Raw genomic sequence first — 20131 nt, 5'->3', positions numbered from 1 at the left:
TCCATAGGGTTCTCCCATGTAATTCACCTCTTCCATTGTATGATTCTCAGGGTCATAAGCTTCTCCTTCAGAGGAGGCTTCTTTAGTACTGCCAGATGCATATTGCAATCCAGTTAAATTCTGAGAAATCATATTGACTTGCTGAGTCAATATTTTATTCTGAGCCAATATGGCATTCAAGGTATCAATCTCAAGAACTCCTTTCTACTGAGTCATCCCATTATTCACAGGATTTCTTTCAAAAGTGTACATGAACTGGTTATTTGAAACCATCTCAATGAGTTCCTGGGCTTCTGCAGGTGTTTTCAGATGAAGAGATCCACCAGCAGAATGGTCTAATGACGTCTTGGACAATTCAGACAGACCATCATAGAATATACATATGATGCTCCATTCTGGAAGCATGTCAAAAGGACACCTTTTGGTTAATTGCTTGTATCTTTCCCAAGCTTCATAGAGAGATTCACCTTCCTTCTGTTTGAAGGTTTGGACTTCCACTCCAAGCTTGCTCATCTTTTGAGGGGGAACGAATTTAGTCAAGAAAGCATTGACCAACTTATCCCAATAGTTCAGGCTTTCTCAAAGTTGTGAGTCCAATCATATCCTAGCTCTGTCTCTTATAGCAAAAGGGAAAAGCATAAGTCTGTATACCTCAGGATTAACCCCATTGGTCTTAACAGTATCACAGATCTACAAGAATTCAGCTAAGAACTGATGAGGATCTTCCGATAGAAGTCCATAAAACTTGCAATTCTGCTGCATTAGAGAAACTAATTGAGGCTTAAGCTCAAAGTTGTTTGCTCCAATGGCAGGAATGGAGATGCTTCTTCCGTAGAAGTTGGAAGTTGGTGCAGTATAGTCACCAAGCATCTTCCTTGCATCTCTAGCATTGTTGTTGGGTTCGGCTGCCATGTCTGCTTCTTTTTCGAAGGTTTCTATAAGGTCCTCTCCGAAGTGTTGTGCTTTAGCTTCTCTTAGCTTCCTCTTCAGAGTCCATTCAGGTTCAAGATCAGCCTCAACAAGAATGTCCTTATTATTGTTCCTACTCATGAAAAAGAAGAGAACATAGGGAGTAGTGAAATCCTCTATGTCACAGTATAGAGATTCCTTGAGGTGTCAGAAGAAAAGAAGAATAGAAGAATGACATAGAGAGAGGATAAGGAGAATTTGAACAGAGAGAAGAGAGAGGGTTCAAATTATAAGTAGAAGGGAAGTGATAGCAAATAAATTGAAAGATATGAGAGAGAGAGTATTCGAAAATTAAAAATAAAATAATTAGTTAATTAAAAAGATTTTTGAAAAAGTGGTTAGTGATTTTTGAAAATTGGAAGTGGAAAAGTGGTTTGGTGGTTTTGAAAAGATAAGAAATAGTAGTTAGTTGAAAAAAAGATTTGAAAATAATTTTGAAAAGATAAAAAGTTAGAAAAACATTTTGAAATTGAAATTTTAAAAAGATAAGATTGAGATTTATTTTGAAAAAGAATTGAAAAGAAATTAAAAAGATTTTATTTTTAAAATTAAAGTTGATGACTTGACTAACAAGAAACTCAAAGATATGATTCTAGAATTCAAAGATTGAACCTTTCTTAACAAGAAAGTAACAAACTTGAAATTTTGAATCAAAACATTAATTGTTAGCAAGGCTTTTCAAAAAGATTAAATAAGGTTAAGAAAAAGATTTTTGAAAAATTAGTTTGAAATTTTTCAAAAACATTAAAAAAAATGAAAGATGAACGTTTAAAATAAGTTTGATGCAAAAAGTTATGAATTAAAACATGAAAAATTGAAAAATTTGAATTGGAAACAAAATTACCTCCCTTGTGTCATCCTGGCGTTAAACGCCCAGAATGCTATCCATTCTGGCGTTTAACGCCCACTTGGCTACCTTTATGGGCATTTAGCGCCCAGCCAGATACCCTGGCTGGCGTTAAACGCCAGGAATCCTTCTTTACTGGGCATTTTTCTAAACGCCCAGAATGCTGCCATTTCTGGCGTTAAACGCCCAGAATGCTGCCCATTCTGGCATTTAACGCCCAGAATGATACCTTTACTGGCGTTAAATGCCCAGAATGATAGTGGTGCACGAAATTGTGATCATCAATGGCGCCATCAACATGGTACACTCAATTGCAATCTCAACTCTTTATCACAGCTTCGCACAACTAACCAGCAAGTGCACTGGGTCGTCCAAGTAATAAACCTTACGCGAGTAAGGGTCGATCCCACGGAGATTGTTGGTATGAATCAAGCTATGGTCATCTTGTAAATCTCAGTCAGGCGGATTCAAATGGTTATGGAGGATTAATCATTAAAAGATAAATAAAACATAAAATAAAGATTGAGATACTTATGTAATTCATTGGTGAGAATTTCAGATAAGCGTACGGAGATGCTCTGTCCCTTCCGTCTCTCTGCTTTCCTACTGTCTTCATCCAATCCTTCTTACTCCTTTCCATGGCAAGCTGTATATTGGGCATCACCGTTGTCAATGGCTATAGTCCCGTCCTCTCAGTGAAAATGTTCAACGCGCTCTGTCACAGCACGGCTATTCGGCTGTCGGTTCTCGATCATGTCGGAATAGAATCCAGTGATTCTTTTGCGTCTGTCACTAACGCCCCACAATCGCGAGTTTGAAGCTCGTCACAGTCATTCAATCCTTGAATCCTACTCAAAATACCACAGACAAGGTTTAGACCTTCCGGATTCTCTTGAATGCCGCCATCAATTCTAGCTTATACCACGAAGATTCCGATTAAGGGATCCAAGAGATATCCACTCAATCTAAGGTAGAACGGAGGTGGTTGTCAGGCACACGTTCATAGGTGAGAATGATGATGAGTGTCGCGGATCATCACATTCATCAAGTTGAGGAACAAGTGATATCTTAGAACAAGAATAAGCCGAATTGAATAGAAGAACAATAGTAATTGCATTGATACTCGAGGTACAGCAGAGCTCCACACCTTAATCTATGGTGTGTAGAAACTCCACCGTTGAAAATACATAAGAACAAGGTCTAGGCATGGCCGAGAGGCCAGCCCCCAATGATCTAAGAACTAGACGTCCAAAGATGATCAAAAGATCTAAAGTGATCCAAAGATGAAAATACAATAGCAAAAGGTCCTATTTGTAGAGAACTAGTAGCTTAGGGTTTACAAAGATGAGTAAATGACATAAAAATCCACTTCTGGGCCCACTTGGTGTGTGCTTGGGCTGAGCATTGAAGCTTTCATGTGTAGAGACATTTCTTGGAGTTAAACGCCAGCTTTTGTGCCAGTTCGGGCGTTTAACTCCCATTCTTGTGCCAGTTCTGGAGTTAAACGCCAGAATTCTTGAGCTGACTTGGAATGCCTGTTTGGGCCATCAAATCGCGGGCAAAGTATGAACTATTATATATTGCTGGAAAGCCCACAGTGTCTACTTTCCAACACCGTTGAGAACGCGCCAATTGGGTATCTGTAGCTCCAGAAAATTCACTTCGAGTGTAGGGAGGTCAGAATCCAACAGCATCTGCAGTCCTTTTCAGCCTCTGAACCAGATTTTTGCTCAGGTCCCTCAATTTCAGCCAGAAAATACCTGAAATCACAAAAAAACACACAAACTCATAGTAAAGTCCATAAAAGTGAATTTTAACTAAAAACTAATAAAAATATAATAAAAACTAACTAAAACATACTAAAAACATACTAAAAACAATGCCAAAAAGCATACAAATTATCCGCTCATCACAACACTAAACTTAAATTGTTGCTTGTCCCCAAGCAACTGAAAATCAAATAAGATAAAAAGAAGAGAATATGCAATGAATTCCAAAAACATCCATGATGATCAGTATTAATAAGATGAGCGGGGCTTTTAGCTTTTTGCCTCTGAACAGTTTTGGCATCTCACTTTATCCTTTGAAATTCAGAATGATTGGCTTCTATAGGAACTCAGAATCCAGATAGTGTTATTGACTCTCCTAGTTAAGTATGATGATTCTTGAACACAGCTACTTTATGAGTCTTGGCCGTGGCCCAAAGCACTCTGTCTTCCAGTATTACCACCGGATACATACATGCCATAGACACACAACTGGGTGAACCTTTTCAGATTGTGACTCAGCTTTGCTAGAGTCCCCAATTAGAGGTGTCCAGGGTTCTTAAGCACACTCTTTTTGCCAAAGATCACGACTTCATTTTCTTTTTCTTTTTCTTTTTCTTTTTCCTTTTTTTTCATTTTTTTTGTATTCACTGCTTTTTCTTGCTTCAAGAATCATTTTTATGATTTTTCAGATCCTCAGTAACATGTCTCCTTTTTTCATCATTCTTTCAAGAGCCAACATTCATGAACAACAAATTCAAAAGACATATGCACTGTTCCACATACATTCAGAAGTCAAAGTATTGCCACCACATCAAAATAATTAATCTGTTATAAAATTCAAAATTCATGCAATTCTTCTCTTTTTTAATTAAGAACATCTTTCATTTAAGAAAGGTGATGGATTCATAGGACATTCATAACTTTAAGGCATAGACACTAAGACACTAATGATCATAAGACACAAACATAAATAAAACATACAGCATGAAAATTTGAAAAATAGAAAAATAAAGAACAAGGAGATCAAAGAACGGGTCCACCTTAGTGATGGCAGCTTGTTCTTCCTCTTGAAGATCTTATGGAGTACTTGAGCTCCTCAATGTCTCTTCCTTGCCTTTGTTGCTCCTCTCTCATGATTCTTTGATCTTCTCTAATTTCATGGAGGAGGATGGAATGTTCTTGGTGCTCCATTCTTAGTTGTCCATGTTGGAACTCAATTCTCCTAGGGAGGTGTTGATTTGCTCCCAATAATTTTGTGGAGGAAAGTACATCCCTTGAGGTATCTCATGGATTTCATGATGAGGAATTTCCTCATGTACATGAGTGGGATCTCTTGTTTTCTCTATCCTATTCTTAGTGATGGGCTTGTCCTCATCAATGAGGATGTCTCCCACTATGTTAATTCCAACTGAATTACAGAGGTGACAAATGAGATGAGGGAAGGCTAACCTTGCCAAGGTAGAGGACTTGTCTGCCACCTTATAAAGTTCTTGGGATATAACCTCATGAACTTCTACTTCCTCTCCAATCATGATGCTATGAATCATGATAGCCCGGTCTATAGTAACTTTGGATCGGTTGCTAGTGGGAATGATTGAGCGTTGGATAAACTCCAACCATCCCCTAGCCACGGGCTTGAGGTCATGCCTTCTCAGTTAAACCAGCTTTCCTCTTGAATCTCTCTTCCATTGAGTGCCCTCTTCACAAATGTCTATAAGGACTTGGTCCAACCTTTGATCAAAGTTGACCCTTCTAGTGTAGGGGTGTTCATCTCCTTGCATCATGGGCAAGTTGAATGCCAACCTTACATTTTCTGGACTAAAATTTAAGCATTTTACCTGAACCATTGTAAGCCAATTCTTTGGGTCCGGGTTCACACTTTGATCATGGTTCTTGGTGATCCATGCATTGGCATAGAACTCTTGAACCATTAAGATTCCGACTTGTTGAATGGGGTTGGTAAGAACTTCCCAACCTCTTCTTTGGATCTCATGTCGGATCTCCGGATATTCACTCTTTTTGAGTTTGAAAGGGACCTCAGGGATCACCTTCTTCATGGCCACAACTTCATAGAAGTGGTCTTGATGCACCCTTGAGATGAATCTCTCCATCTCCCACGACTCGGAGGTGGAAGCTTTTGCCTTCCCTTTCCTCTTTCTAAAGGTTTCTCCGGCCTTAAATGCCATAAATGGTTATGGAAAAACAAAAAGCAATGCTTTTACCACACCAAACTTATAAGGTTTGCTCGTCCTCGAGCACAAGAAAAAGAAGAGAGTAGAAGAAGAAGAAATAGAGGAGATGGAGGTGGCTTTGTTTTTCGGCCAAGGGGGAGAAGTGGTGTGTATGATGTGTGAAAAAGAGGGGGTGAAGATGGGTTTATATAGGGGTGGAGAGAGGGGTAGGGTTCGGTTATGTATAGGTGGGTTTGGGAGGGAAAGTGGTTTGAATTTGAATGGTGAGGTAGGTGCGGTTTTATGAAGGATGGATGTGAGTGGTGAAGAGAATGGTGGGATTTAATAGGTGAAGGGTTTTTGGGGAAGAGGTGTTGAGGTGATTGGTGAATGGGTGAAGAAGAGAGAGAGTGGTGGGGTAGGTGGGGGATCATGTGGGGTCCATAGATCCTGAGGTGTCAAGGGTAATTCATCCCTGCACCAAGTGGCGAGCAAAAATGCTCCTTCTGCCAATCCTGGCATTAAACGCCGGGCTGGTGCCCATTTCTGGCGTTTAACGCCAGCTTTTTGCCCATTCCTAGCGTTAAACGTCAGTCTGGTGCCCCTTTCTGGCGTTAAACACACAGAATGGTGCCAGACTGGGCGTTAAATGCCCATTCTGCTATCTTCACTGGCGTTTAAATGCCAACAGATTTTCCTCCAGGGTGTGCTATTTTTCTTTCTATTTTTCATGCTATTTTCGCTTTTTCAATTGATTTTGTGACTTCCCATGATCATCAACCTATAAAAAACATAAAATAACAAAGGAAAATAGATAAATATAACATTGGGTTGCCTCCCAACAAGCGCTTCTTTAATGTCAGTAGCTTGACAGTGGGCTCTCATGGAGCCTCACAGATACTCAGAGCAATGTTGGAACCTCCCAACACCAAACTTAGAGTTTGAATGTGGGGGTTCAACACCAAACTTAGAATTTGGTTGTGGCCTCCCAACACCAAACTTAGAGTTTGACTGTGGGGGCTCTGTTTGACTCTGTTTTGAGAGAAGCTCTTCATGCTTCCTCTCCATAGTTACAGAGGGATATCCTTGAGCCTTAAACACAAAGGATTCTTCATTCACTTGAATGATCAATTCTCCTCTGTCAACATCAATCACAGCCTTTGTTGTGGCTAGGAAGGGTCTGCCAAGGATGATGGATGCATCCATGCACTTCCCAGTCTCTAGGACTATGAAATCAGCAGGGATGTAATGGTCTTCAACCTTTACCAGAACATCCTCTACAAGTCCATAAGCTTGTTTTCTTGAATTATCTGCCATCTCTAGTGAGATTCTTGCAGCTTGTACCTCAAAGATCCCTAGCTTCTCCATTACAGAGAGAGGCATGAGGTTTATGCTTGACCCTAGGTCACACAGAGCCTTCTCAAACGTCATGGTGCCTATGGTACAAGGTATTAAGAACTTTCCAGGGTCCTGTCTCTTTTGAGGTAATCTCTGCCTAGTCAAGTCATCCAGTTCTTTGGTGAGCAAAGGGGGTTCATCCTCCCAAGTCTCATTACCAAATAACTTGTCATTTAGCTTCATGATTGCTCCAAGGTACTTACCAACTTGCTCTTCAGTGACATCTTCGTCCTCTTCAGAGGAAGAATACTCATCAGAGCTCATGAATGGCAGAAGTAAATCCAATGGAATATCTATGGTCTCAGTGTGAGCTTCAGATTCCCATGGTTCCTCATTAGGGAACTCATTGGAGGCCAGTGGACATCCATTGAGGTCTTCCTCAGGGGCTATCACTGCCTCTTCCTCCTCTCCAATTTCGGCCATGTTGATGGCCTTGCACTCTCCTTTTGGATTCTCTTCTGTATTGCTTGGAAGAGTACTAGGAGGGAGTTCAGTAACTTTCTTACTCAGATGACCCACTTGTGCCTCCAAGTTTCTAATGGAGGACCTTGTTTTAGTCATGAAACTTTGAGTGGTTTTGATTAGATCAGAGACCATGGTTGCTAAGTCAGAGTGGCTCTGCTTAGAATTCTCTATCTGTTGTTGAGAAGATGATGGAAAAGGCTTGCCATTGCCAAACCTGTTTCTTCCACCATTATTGTTGTTGAAACCTTGTTGAGGTCTCTGTTGATTCTTCCATGAGAGATTTGGATGATTTCTCCATGAAGGATTATAGGTGTTTCCATAGGGTTCTCCCATGTAATTCACCTCTTCCATTGAAAGGTTCTCAGGATCATAAGCTTCTTCTTTAGATGAAGCGTCCTTAGTACTGCCTGGTGCAGCTTGCATTCCAGACAGACTTTGAGAAATCATATTGACTTGCTGAGTCAATATTTTGTTTTGAGCCAGTATGGCATTCAGAGTATCAATCTCAAGAACTCCTTTCTTCTGATTCGTCCCATTGTTCACAGGATTCCTTTTAGAAGTGTATATGAATTGGTTATTTACAACCATTTCAATGAGTTCTTGAGCTTCTGTAGGCGTCTTCTTCAGATGAAGAGATCCTCCAGCAGAGCTATCCAATGACATCTTGGATAGTTCAGACAGACCATCATAGAAGATACCTATGATGCTCCATTCAGAAAGCATGTCAGAAGGACACTTTCTGATCAATTGTTTGTATCTTTCCCAAGCTTCATAGAGGGATTCACCTTCCTTCTGTCTAAAGGTTTGGACTTCCACTCTAAGCTTACTCAATTTTTGAGGTGGAAAGAACTTTGCCAAGAAGGCATTGACTAGCTTTTCCCAAGAGTTCAGGCTTTCCTTAGGTTATGAGTCCAACCATATTCTAACTCTGTCTCTTACAGCAAAAGGGAATAGCATAAGTCTGTAGACCTCAGGGTCAACCCCATTGGTCTTGACAGTGTCACAGATTTGCAAGAATTCAGCTAAAAACTGATGAGGATCTTCCAATGAAAGTCTTTGGAACTTGCAATTCTGTTGCATTAAAGAAACTAATTAAGGCTTAAGCTCAAAGTTGTTTGCTCCAATGGCAGGGATAGATATGCTTCTCCCATAGAAGCCGGGAGTAGGTGCAGTAAAGTCACCCAGCACCTTCCTTGCATTATTGGCATTGTTGTTGTTTTTGGCTGCCACAGCTTCTTCTTGTTTGAAGAGCTCTGTTAGGTCCTCTACAAAGAGTTGTGCTTTTGCTTCTCTTAGCTTTCGCATCAAGGTCCTTTCAGGTTCAGGGTCAGCCTCAACAAGAATGCTTTTGTCTTTGCTCCTGCTCATATGAAAGAGAAGAGAACAAGAAAATATAGAATCCTCTATGTCACAGTATAGAGATTCCTTGAGGTGTCAGAGGAAAAGAAGAATAGAAGGAGGAGGTAGAAGAATTCGAACTTATCAAGAGGGATAGAGTTCGAATTGTGTATTGAGGAGGAGTGTTAGTCCATAAACAGAAGGATGTGAGAAGAGGGGAAGAATTTTTGAAATTAAAGTAAAAGATTTTGAAGAAATTTTGAAAAATTGAAGAATGATTTTTGAAAATTAAAGTTGGGAAAGAAATAAAGTGATTTTTGAAAAAGATTTTGAAATTAGAAATCAAAAAGATCTGATTGAAAATTATTTTGAAAAAGATGTGATTAAGAAGATATGATTGAAAAGATATGATTGAAAAATAGTTTAAAAAGATTTGATTTTTAAAATTAATGACTTAGCTAACAAGAAATTTTAAAAGATATGATTCAGACATTAAACCTTTCTCAACAGAAAAGGCAACATACTTAAAATGTTGAATCAAATCATTAATTGTTAGCAAGTATTTTTGAAAAATAGAAAGAAATTGATTTTGAAAATATATGATTGAAAATATATGATTTGAAAAAGATTTGATTTTGAAAAATTATGAATACTTGAAAAAAATATGAATTAAAAACAAAATCTTCCCTCTTGTGCCATCCTGGCGTTAAACGCCCAGAATGGTATCCATTCTGGCGTTTAACGCCCAAAATGCTACCCTTTTGGGCATTAAACGCCCAGCCAGGTACCCTGGCTGGCGTTTAAACGCCAGTTTTCCTTCTTCACTGGGCGTTTTGAACGCCCAGCTTTTTCTATATAATTCCTCTGCTGTATGTTCTGGATCTTCAATTCTCTGTATTATTGATTTAAAAAGACACAAATTAAAAATTTTTTGGATTTTTAATAATGAGGAATAATCAAAATGAAACTAAGATCAAATAAACAATGCATGCAAGACACCAAACTTAGAAGTTTGTATACTACTGACACTAACAAATTGAGAATGCATATGAGAAACAACAAAACACTCAAGACAAGAGAATGTAAAGATCAGAGCAAGGAAATCATCAAGAACAACTTGAAGATTAATGAAGACACATGAATGAATTCGAAAAATGCATGAAGAACAGAAACATGCAATTGACACCAAACTTAAAATGAGACACTAGACTCAACAAGAAACATAAAATATTTTGGTTTTTAAAATTTTGTAATTTTTTTTGTTTTTTTTCGAAAATTATATGGAGAAGAAAATAAAGAGATTCAAAATTTTTAATAAGAATTCCAAGAATCATGCAATGTTAGTCTAAAGCTTTAGTCTAAAGAAATTAGACATGGCTAGCCAAGCTTCAGCAGGACATTGCATTCAAGAGCTAAATTGATGAGAATCAATCAGCTTTGGTGATGATGAAAACATCACCTTGAAACTCTAGAATTCATTCTTAAAAATTCTGAAGAAAAATACCTAATCTAAGTAACAAGATGAACCGTCAGTTGTCCAAACTCAAACGATCCCCGGCAACGGCACCAAAAACATGGTGCACAAAATTGTGATCATCAATGGCGCCATCAACATGGTACGCTCAATTGCAATCTCAACTCTTTATCACAACTTCGCACAACTAACCAGCAAGTGCACTGGGTCGTCCAAGTAATAAACCTTACGCGAGTAAGGGTCGATCCCACGGAGATTGTTGGTATGAAGCAAGCTATGGTCATCTTGTAAATCTCAGTCAGGCAGATTCAAATGGTTATAGAGGATTAATGATTAAAAGATAAAGAAAACATAAAATAAAGATAGAGATACTTATGTAATTCATTGGTGAGAATTTCAGATAAGCGTATGGAGATGCTCTGCCCCTTCCGTCTCTCTACTTTCCTACTGTCTTCATCCAATCCTTCTTACTCCTTTCCATGGCAAGCTGTATGTTGGGCATCACCGTTGTCAATGGCTACAGTCCCGTCCTCTCAATGAAAATGTTCAACGCGCTCTGTCACAGCACGGCTATTCGGCTGTCAGTTCTCGATCATGTCGGAATAGAATCCAGTGATTCTTTTGCGTCTGTCACTAACGCCCCACAATCGGGAGTTTGAAGCTCGTCACAGTCATTCAATCCTTGAATCCTACTCAGAATACCATAGACAAGGTTTAGACCTTCCGGATTCTCTTGAATGCCGCCATCAATTCTAGCTTATACCACGAAGATTCCGATTAAGGGATCCAAGAGATATCCACTCAATCTAAGGTAAAATGGAGGTGGTTGTCAGGCACACGTTCATAGGTGAGAATGATGATGAGTGTCACGGATCATCACATTCATCAAGTTGAGGAACAAGTGATATCTTAGAACAAGAATAAGCCGAATTGAATAGAAGAACAATAGTAATTGCATTGATACTCGAGGTACAGCAGAGTTCCACACCTTAATCTATGGTGTGTAGAAACTCCACCGTTGAAAATACATAAGAACAAGGTCTAGGCATGGCCAAGAGGCCAGCCCCCAATGATCTAAGAACTAGACGTCCAAAGATGATCAAAAGATCTAAAGTGATCCAAAGATGAAAATACAATAGCAAAAGGTCCTATTTGTAGAGAACTAGTAGCTTAGGGTTTACAAAGATGAGTAAATGACATAAAAATCCACTTCCGGGCCCACTTGGTGTGTGCTTGGGCTGAGCATTGAAGCTTTCATGTGTAGAGACTTTTCTTGGAGTTAAACGCTAGCTTTTGTGCCAGTTTGGGCGTTTAACTCCCATTCTTGTGCCAGTTCCGGCGTTAAACGCCAGAATTATGTGTGCTCCCTTCCATGGCAAGCTGTATGTTGGTGAATCACTGTTGTCAATGGCTACCATCCGTCCTCTCAGTAAAAATGGTCCAAGTACGATTTCCGTACGGCTAATCATCTGTCGGTTCTCACTTGTGTCAGCATAGGATCTCTCTATCCTTTTGCACACTGTTACTGCACCCAACATTCGCGAGTTTGAGGCTCATCACAGTCATCCCTTCCAAGATCCTACTCGAAATACCACAGACAAGGTTTAGACTTTCCGGATCTCAGGAATGCTGCCAATTGGTTCTAGCCTATACCACGAAGGTTCTAACCTCACGGATTCTAATGCTCTGTTGTCAGGAGAGGCAAGTCAAATCCGTGGATCAGAGACCCAAGAGATTATACTCCAGCTGTCGTCCAATGACTACGTTGAACATCATGTAGACCACTTGTGGTTGTCAGGCACCCGGATCTTGGCTAAGCGAGTAACGAAGATAGTGGGTGATTGTCACGGGTCACTCCTTCATTCTGACTTAACTAAATTAAGTACGAGAGTATATATTTGAGAAGAAGTAGGCATGAATTGAAAGAAAAACAATAATACTTGCATTAATTCATGAAGAACAACAGAGCTCCGCACCTTAATCTATGAGGTGTAGAAACTCCACCATTGGAAAATACATAAGAGAGAAAGGTCTAGGTATGGCCAAATGGCCAGCCTCCCTCCAAGTGATCAAAATATCAAACGATGATCAAGAGATGAAAATACAATAGTAAAAAGTGATATTTATACCAAACTAGTTACTAGGGTTTACAGAAAATAAGTAACTAAGTGCAGATAGTGCAGAAATCCACTTTCAGGGCCCACTTGGTGTGTGTTTTGGCTGAGCTTTGAAGCTTTCACGTGCATAGGCCATCCTCGGAGTTAAACGCCAGCTTGGATGCCAGCTTGGACGTTTAACTCCAGTTCTGGTTCCAGTTCTGGCGTTTTACGCCAGAAAAAGGTCTCTTGTGAGTTTTTGGATGCCAGTTTGGGCCATCAAATATCAGACAAAGTATAAACTATTATACATTTTTGGAAAGCCCAAGATGTTTACTTTCCAACGCAATTGAAAGCGCGCCAATTGGGCTTCTGTAGCTCCAGAAAATTCACTTCGAGTGCAGGAGGGTCAAAATCCAACAGCATCTGCAATCCTTTATCAGCCTCTGAATCAGACTTTTGCTCAGGTCCCTCAATTTCAGCCAGAAAATACCTGAAATTACAGAAAAACACACAAACTCATAGTAAATTCCAGAAACTTGATTTTTGCATAAAAACTAATAAAAATTAATAAAAAGTGAGTAAAACATATTAAAAACTATGTAAAAACAATGCCAAAAAGCGTATAAATTATCCGCTCATTAGCTATGTAACCAAAAGATGAGACACATCAGCCATAGAATAGTTATACATCATGTGCATTTGTATGTTTTTCTTGAGTGTGCATTGTTTGGATTTGCTTAACTGCTTAACTCTACTTATCTGCTACTTGTTCTACTTGCTGTAATTGTACCTCTATATGTGTTTTATTTGTTTGATTTGTCTGTATATGTATCTAAGAGACCCTATTCTGGTGGAGGAGTGTTGAGGGTTTTTTATAAGAAATTATTGGGGGTTTAGGGGGTTTAACAATTTTGAAGCATTAAAATTCCAACAAAAGGGTTGGAAGGGGCTAAAAAAAGAATATTGGCACACCCCAAAGACACAGAAAAAAACATAAAAGGTTAGATAACATATTTTTCTAGACCTCTAAGAAATCTGTTCTTAGCAACCTAGGTCACCGGAAGGGATTTTCTACTAGACCTTCAAAGAACCTGTCCTTGACAACCTAGATCAGAGGGCTGAAGTTGAAGAAACCACCATGCAGAATCACCTTAGGTTGGATCCTTCAATCTTCTTTATGCAACAAGCGAAGCAAATCACTCACATCACTTAATCACACTAAAAAAAACGTGCATAAATGGTGTGCGAAATTGTGATCACTACTTTTCACAACTCAAATAATCCCTAGTAATGGCCCCAAAAACTTGGTGCTCAATACCTTGGCATAAACACAACTTTGCACAACTAATCAGCAAGTGCACTGGGTCGTCCAAGTAATAAACCGTACGCGAGTAAGGGTCGATCCCACGGAGATTGTTGGTATGAAGCAAGCTATGGTCACCTTGTAAATCTTAGTCAGGCAGACTCAAATGGGTAAAGTGATATACGAATAAAGCATAAAGATAAAGATAGAGGTACTTATGTAATTCATTGGTAGGAACTTCAGATAAGCGTATGAAGATGCCTTCCCTTCTGTCTCTCTACTTTCCTACTGTCTTCATCCAATCCTTCTTACTCCTTTCCATGGCAAGCTTATGCAAGGGTTTCACCGTTGTCAGTGGCTACCTCCCATCCTCTCAGTGAAAACGTTCCTATGCTCTGTCACAGCATGGCTAATCATCTGTCGGTTCTCGGTCAGGCCGGAATAGAATCCAGTGATTCTTTTGCGTCTGTCACTAACGCCCCGCCTGCTAGGAGTTTGAAGCACGTCACAGTCATTCAATCATTGAATCCTACTCAGAATACCACAGACAAGGTTAGACCTTCCGGATTCTCTTGAATGCCGCCATCAGTTCTAGCCTATACCACGAAGACTCTGATCTCACGGAATGGCTGGCTCATTTGTCAGGCGAGCACTCGGTTGTCAGGCGATCAACCATGCATCGTGTATCAGGAATCCAAGAGATATTCACCCAATCTAAGGTAGAACGGAGGTGGTTGTCAGTCACACGTTCATAGGTGAGAATGATGATGAGTGTCACGGATCATCACATTCATCAAGTTGAAGAACAAGTGATATCTTGGACAAAGAACAAGTGGAATTGAATAGAAGAACAATAGTAATTGCATTAATACTCGAGGTACAGCAGAGCTCCACACCTTAATCTATGGTGTGTAGAAACTCCACCGTTGAAAATACATAAGAACAAGGTCTAGGCATGGCCGAATGGCCAGCCTCCCAATGATCTAAGATAGCATAAAATGAAGATAGCTACCCCGATATCTCAATACAATAGTAAAAGGTCCTACTTATAGAAAACTAGTAGCCTAGGGTGTACAGAGATGAGTAAATGACATAAAAATCCACTTCCGGGCCCACTTGGTGTGTGCTTGGGCTGAGCAATGAAGCAATTTCGTGTAGAGACTCTTCTTGGAGTTAAACGCCAGCTTTTATGCCAGTTTGGGCGTTTAACTCCCATTTAGGTGCCAGTTCCGGCGTTTAACGCTGGAATTTCTGAAGGTGACTTTGAACGCCGGTTTGGGCCATCAAATCTTGGGCAAAGTATGGACTATCATATATTTCTGGAAAGCCCAGGATGTCTACTTTCTAACGCCGTTGAGAGCGCGCCAATTGAGCTTCGGTAGCTCTAGAAAATCCACTTCGAGTGCAGGGAGGTCAGAATCCAACAGCATCTGCAGTCCTTTTCAGTCTCTGAATCAGATTTTTGCTCAGGTCCCTCAATTTCAGCCAGAAAATACCTGAAATCACAGAAAAACACACAAACTCATAGTAAAGTCCAGAAAAGTGAATTTTAACTAAAAACTAATAAAAATATACTAAAAACTAACTAGATCATACTAAAAACATACTAAAAACAATGCCAAAAAGTGTACAAATTATCCGCTCATCAATAAAGCACTAAAAAATTTTATTCATCAAACCTTTTGTAAATTGTCTCACTGAAGGTGTTTAAATAGGCCCCTAACAAACTAGCTAAAAGTTAAGATAACTAATTTAAATAAGATTTGATCTTATTGGACTGGATCAGATTTTATTTAAATTTTAAAATCATAAAGATATGATAACTAATTTGAATCAGATTTGATCTTATAAGATAACTAATTTAAATCAGATTTGATCTTGTTGGATTATATCATATTTGATTTAAATTTTAAAATCATAAAGATATAATAACTAATTTAAATTTAAAATCCCTAAAAATACTACTAAGCAAATCAGAAGTAAATCAAATCTTCCAACAAACTCTAACAGTAAAACAAATTAAAATAAATGCCTAAAAAATTCAAAAATAATAATAATTTAAGCCCTTCCACTAAATTTGAAAAGCATTATTAGGCTTCTTGCTATCCTGACTTAGCCCAAGGAGCCTTATGAGTTGTCACCATTTCAGCACCACTGTTTTTAAGACGAACTATTTGTCTTCTTGATTTCCAAGACCGGCATGTTATAATTCTTCTAGTATTCAGATCTTTGAATGTGACGAGATTACCATTCTGCCCCTTAGCTCTAAAATGATAAAAATGCCCTCCTGACCACGTATTAGTTGTTCAACCAGTGATCCAGATCTTGGAGGAGACAAATGATACAGAGTTAGACTAGGGCTAGAATTCCTTAGTTAGATTACCGGTATTATTGTTTTAGAATAACTTTTAAGATTAATCTAAGTGTTGAAGTTCTAAGAATGCCTCTGGATATTTCGAAACCTTGTATATTTATTATGTGGACACCATTACCATGTTGAGAACTCCCGGTTTTTATTCCATACATATTTCTGTTGTTTTTCAGATGGAGATCGAGAGACACCTCGTGAGCGTCTGGAGGTGTCTATGTAAGCGAAGATATCCCTTTTGGGATGTTATATTTTGGTTTTAGGCTATGTATTTATGTATATAGATTCTCCACATGTATAACTTATATGTCTTATTCAGTAATTCACAATATGTCTTATTGGGAGGAGTTTCCCGTAATAGTTAAGTATTATTTGGATGACTTAGATGAGGTTGAGGAGAGCATCGTTGGGTGGTGCACGAAATTGCAATCACACTTTTGCAGCCCCGCACAACTAACCAGCAAGTGCACTGGGTCGTCCAAGTAATACCTTACGTGAGTAAGGGTCGATCCCACGGAGATTGTCGGCTTGAAGCAAGCTATGGTTATCTTGTAAATCTTAGTCAGGATATCAATAATTATCAGGGTTGATTGTGAAAAGTAAAAGAACATGAAATAAGTACTTGTTTTGCAGTAATGGGGAACAGGTTGAGGTTTTGGAGATGCTCTGTCTTCTGAACCTCTGCTTTCCTACTGTCTTCTTCTTCAAACACGCAAGGCTCCTTCCATGGCAAGCTGTATGCAAGGGTTTCACCGTTGTCAGTGGCTACCTCCCCATCCTCTCAGTGGAAATGTTCAACGCACCCTGTCACGGCACGGCTATCCATCTGTCGGTTCTCAATCAGGCCGGAATAGAATCCAATGATTCTTTTGCGTCTGTCACTAACGCCCCGTCCTCAGGAGTTTGAAGCTCGTCACAGTCATTCAATCATTGAATCCTACTCAGAATACCACAGACAAGGTTTAGACCTTCCGGATTCTCTTGAATGCCGCCATCAGTTCTAGCTTATACCACGAAGATTCTGATTAAGGAATCCAAGAGATATCTACTCAATCTAAAGTAGAACGGAGGTGGTTGTCAGGCACGCGTTCATAGTTGAGAATATGATGAGTGTCATGGGTCATCACATTCATCCGGGTTAAGAACAAGTGATATCTTAGAACGGAAGCAAGCATGATTGAATAAGAAACAGTAGTAATTGCATTAATCCATCAAGACACAGCAGAGCTCCTCACCCCCAACCATGGGGTTTAGAGACTCATGCCGTGGAAGGTACACAAAGAAACGTGTAAAGTGTCATGAGGTCCAGATACAATGTCAAAAGATCCTATTAATAGTGAACTAGTAACCTAGGGTTTACAGAAATGAGTAAATGACAGAAAAATCCACTTCCGGGGCCACTTGGTGTGTGCTTGGGCTGAGCATTGAAGCATTTTCGTGTAGAGGCTCTTTCTGGAGTTAAACGCCAGCTTTTATGCCAGTTTGGGCGTTTAACTCCAATTTCTATGCCAGTTCCAGCGTTAAACGCTGGGAATTCTGAAGCTGATTTGCAACTCCGGTTTGGGCCATCAAATCTGGGGCAAAGTATGGACTATTATACATTGCTAGAAAGCCCAGGATGTCTATTTTCCAACGCCGTTGAGAGCTCGCCAATTGGGCTTCTGTAGCTCCAGAAAATCCACTTTGAGTGCAGGGAGGTCAGAATCCAACAGCATCTGCAGTCCTTTTCAGCCTCTGAATCAGATTTTTGCTCAGATCCCTCAATTTCAGCCAGAAAATACCTGAAATTACAGAAAAACACACAAACTCATAGTAAAGTCCAGAAAAGTGAATTTTAACTAAAAACTAATAAAAATATACTAAAAACTAACTAAATCATACTAAAAACATATTAAAAACAATGCCAAAAAGCGTATAAATTATCCGCTCATCACAACACCAAACTTAAATTGTTGCTTGTCCCCAAGCAACTGAAAATCAAAATAGACTAAAAAGAAGAGAATATACTATAGACTCCAAAATATCAAAGAAACATAGTTCCAACTAGATGAGCGGGACTAGTAGCTTTTTGCTTCCGAACAGTTTTGGCACCTCGCTTTATCCTTTGAGGTTCAGAATGATTGGCATCTATAGGACTCAGAATTCAGATATTGTTATTGATTCTCCTAGTTAGGTATGATGATTCTTAAACACAGCTACTTTATGAGTCTTGGCCGTGGCCCAAAGCACTCTGTCTTCCAGTATTACCACCGGATACATACATGCCACAGACACATGATTGGGTGAACCATTTCAGATTGTGACTCAGCTTTGCTAGAGTCCCCAATTAGAGGTGTCCAGGGTTCTTAAGCACACTCTTTTTACCTTGGATCACGACTTTAACCGCTCAGTCTCAAGTTTTCACTTGACACCTTCACGCCACAAGCACATGGTTAGGGACAGCTTGGTTTAGCCGCTTAGGCCAAGATGTTATTCCTGTAGGCCCTCCTATCCACGGATGCTCAAAGCCTTGGATCCTTTTTATTACCCTTGCCTTTTGGTTTAAAGGGCTATTGGCTTCTTCTGCTTGCTCTTTCTTTTTCTCTTTTCTATTTCTCTCTTTTTTTCGTTTTTTTTTTTTTTTTTTTTTTGCTTCAAGAATCAATTGATGATTTTTCAGATCCTCAATAACAGTTCTCCTTTTCCATCATTCTTTCAAGAGCCAACAATTTTAATATTCTTAAAACAACAAATTCAAAAGACATATGCACTGTTCAAGCATTCATTCAGAAAACAAAAAGTATTGTCACCACATCAAACTAATTCAACTAGTTTCAGAGATAAATTCAAAATCCTGTACTTCTTGTTCTTTTGTGACTAAAGCATTTTTCATTTAAGAGAGGTGATGGATTCATAGGACATTCATAGCTTTAAGGCATAGACACTAAGACATTAATGATCACAAGACACAAACATGGATAAACATAAGCATGAAATTCGAAAAACAAGAAAATAAAGAACAAGGAGATTAAAGAACGGGTCCACCTTAGTGATGGCGGCTTGTTCTTCCTCTTGAAGATCTTATGGAGTGCTTGAGCTCCTCAATGTCTCTTCCTTGCCTTTGTTGCTCCTCTCTCATGATTCTATGATCTTCTTTAATTTCATGGAGGAGGATGAAATGTTCTTGGTGCTCCACCCTTAGTTGTCCCATGTTGGAACTCAATTCTCCTAGGGAGGTGTTGATTTGCTCCCAATAGTTTTGTGGAGAAAAGTGCATCCCTTGAGATGAATCTCTCCATCTCCCATGGCTCGGAGGTGGAAGCTTTTGCCTTCCCTTTCCTCTTTCTAGAGGTTTCTCCGGCCTTAGGTGCCATAAATGGTTATGGAGAAACAAAAAGCAACGCTTTTACCACACCAAACTTAGAAGGTTTGCTCGTCCTCAAGCAAAAGAAGAAAGAAGAGAGAGAGTGGTGGGGTAGGTGGGGATCCTGTGGGGTCCACAAATCCTGAGGTGTCAAGGATAATTCATCCCTGCACCAAGTGGCGAGCAAAAATGCTCCTACTACCAATCCTGGCGTTAAACGCCGGGCTGGTGCCCATTTCTGGCGTTTAACGCCAGTCTGGTGCCCCTTTCTGGCGTTAAACGCCCAGAATGGTGCCAGACTGGGCGTTAAACGCCCATTTGCTGCCCTTACTGGCGTTTAAACGCCAGCAAGGTTTTCCTCCAGGGTGTGCTGTTTTTCTTTCAGTTTTTCATTCTGTTTCTGCTTTTTCAATTGAATTTGTGACTTTCCATGATCATTAACCTATAGAAAACATAAAATAACAAAGGAAAATAATAAATATAACATTGGGTTGCCTCCCAACAAGCGCTTCTTTAATGTCAGTAGCTTGACAGTGGGCTCTCATGGAGCCTCAAAGATGTTCAGAGCAATGTTGGAACCTCCCAAC

At 39.5% G+C, this 20131-nt stretch overlaps 2 non-coding genes across 2 annotated transcripts; both read left to right on the top strand.

Moving 5' to 3' along the window:
* Positions 1 to 399: 399 nt before the first annotated feature.
* LOC130964937 (small nucleolar RNA R71) lies at positions 400 to 507 on the top strand. The gene has a single exon (XR_009081000.1). It is a non-coding gene; the product is annotated as a small nucleolar RNA R71 (small nucleolar RNA).
* A 7829-nt stretch (positions 508 to 8336) lies between these two features.
* Positions 8337 to 8444, top strand: LOC130965077 (small nucleolar RNA R71). The gene has a single exon (XR_009081133.1). It is a non-coding gene; the product is annotated as a small nucleolar RNA R71 (small nucleolar RNA).
* Positions 8445 to 20131: the final 11687 nt, after the last annotated feature.

Source organism: Arachis stenosperma, chromosome 2 (genome assembly GCF_014773155.1).
Source record: "Arachis stenosperma cultivar V10309 chromosome 2, arast.V10309.gnm1.PFL2, whole genome shotgun sequence".
Taxonomy (NCBI): domain Eukaryota; kingdom Viridiplantae; phylum Streptophyta; class Magnoliopsida; order Fabales; family Fabaceae; genus Arachis; species Arachis stenosperma.
This window is presented reverse-complemented; position numbering and strand designations above follow the sequence as displayed.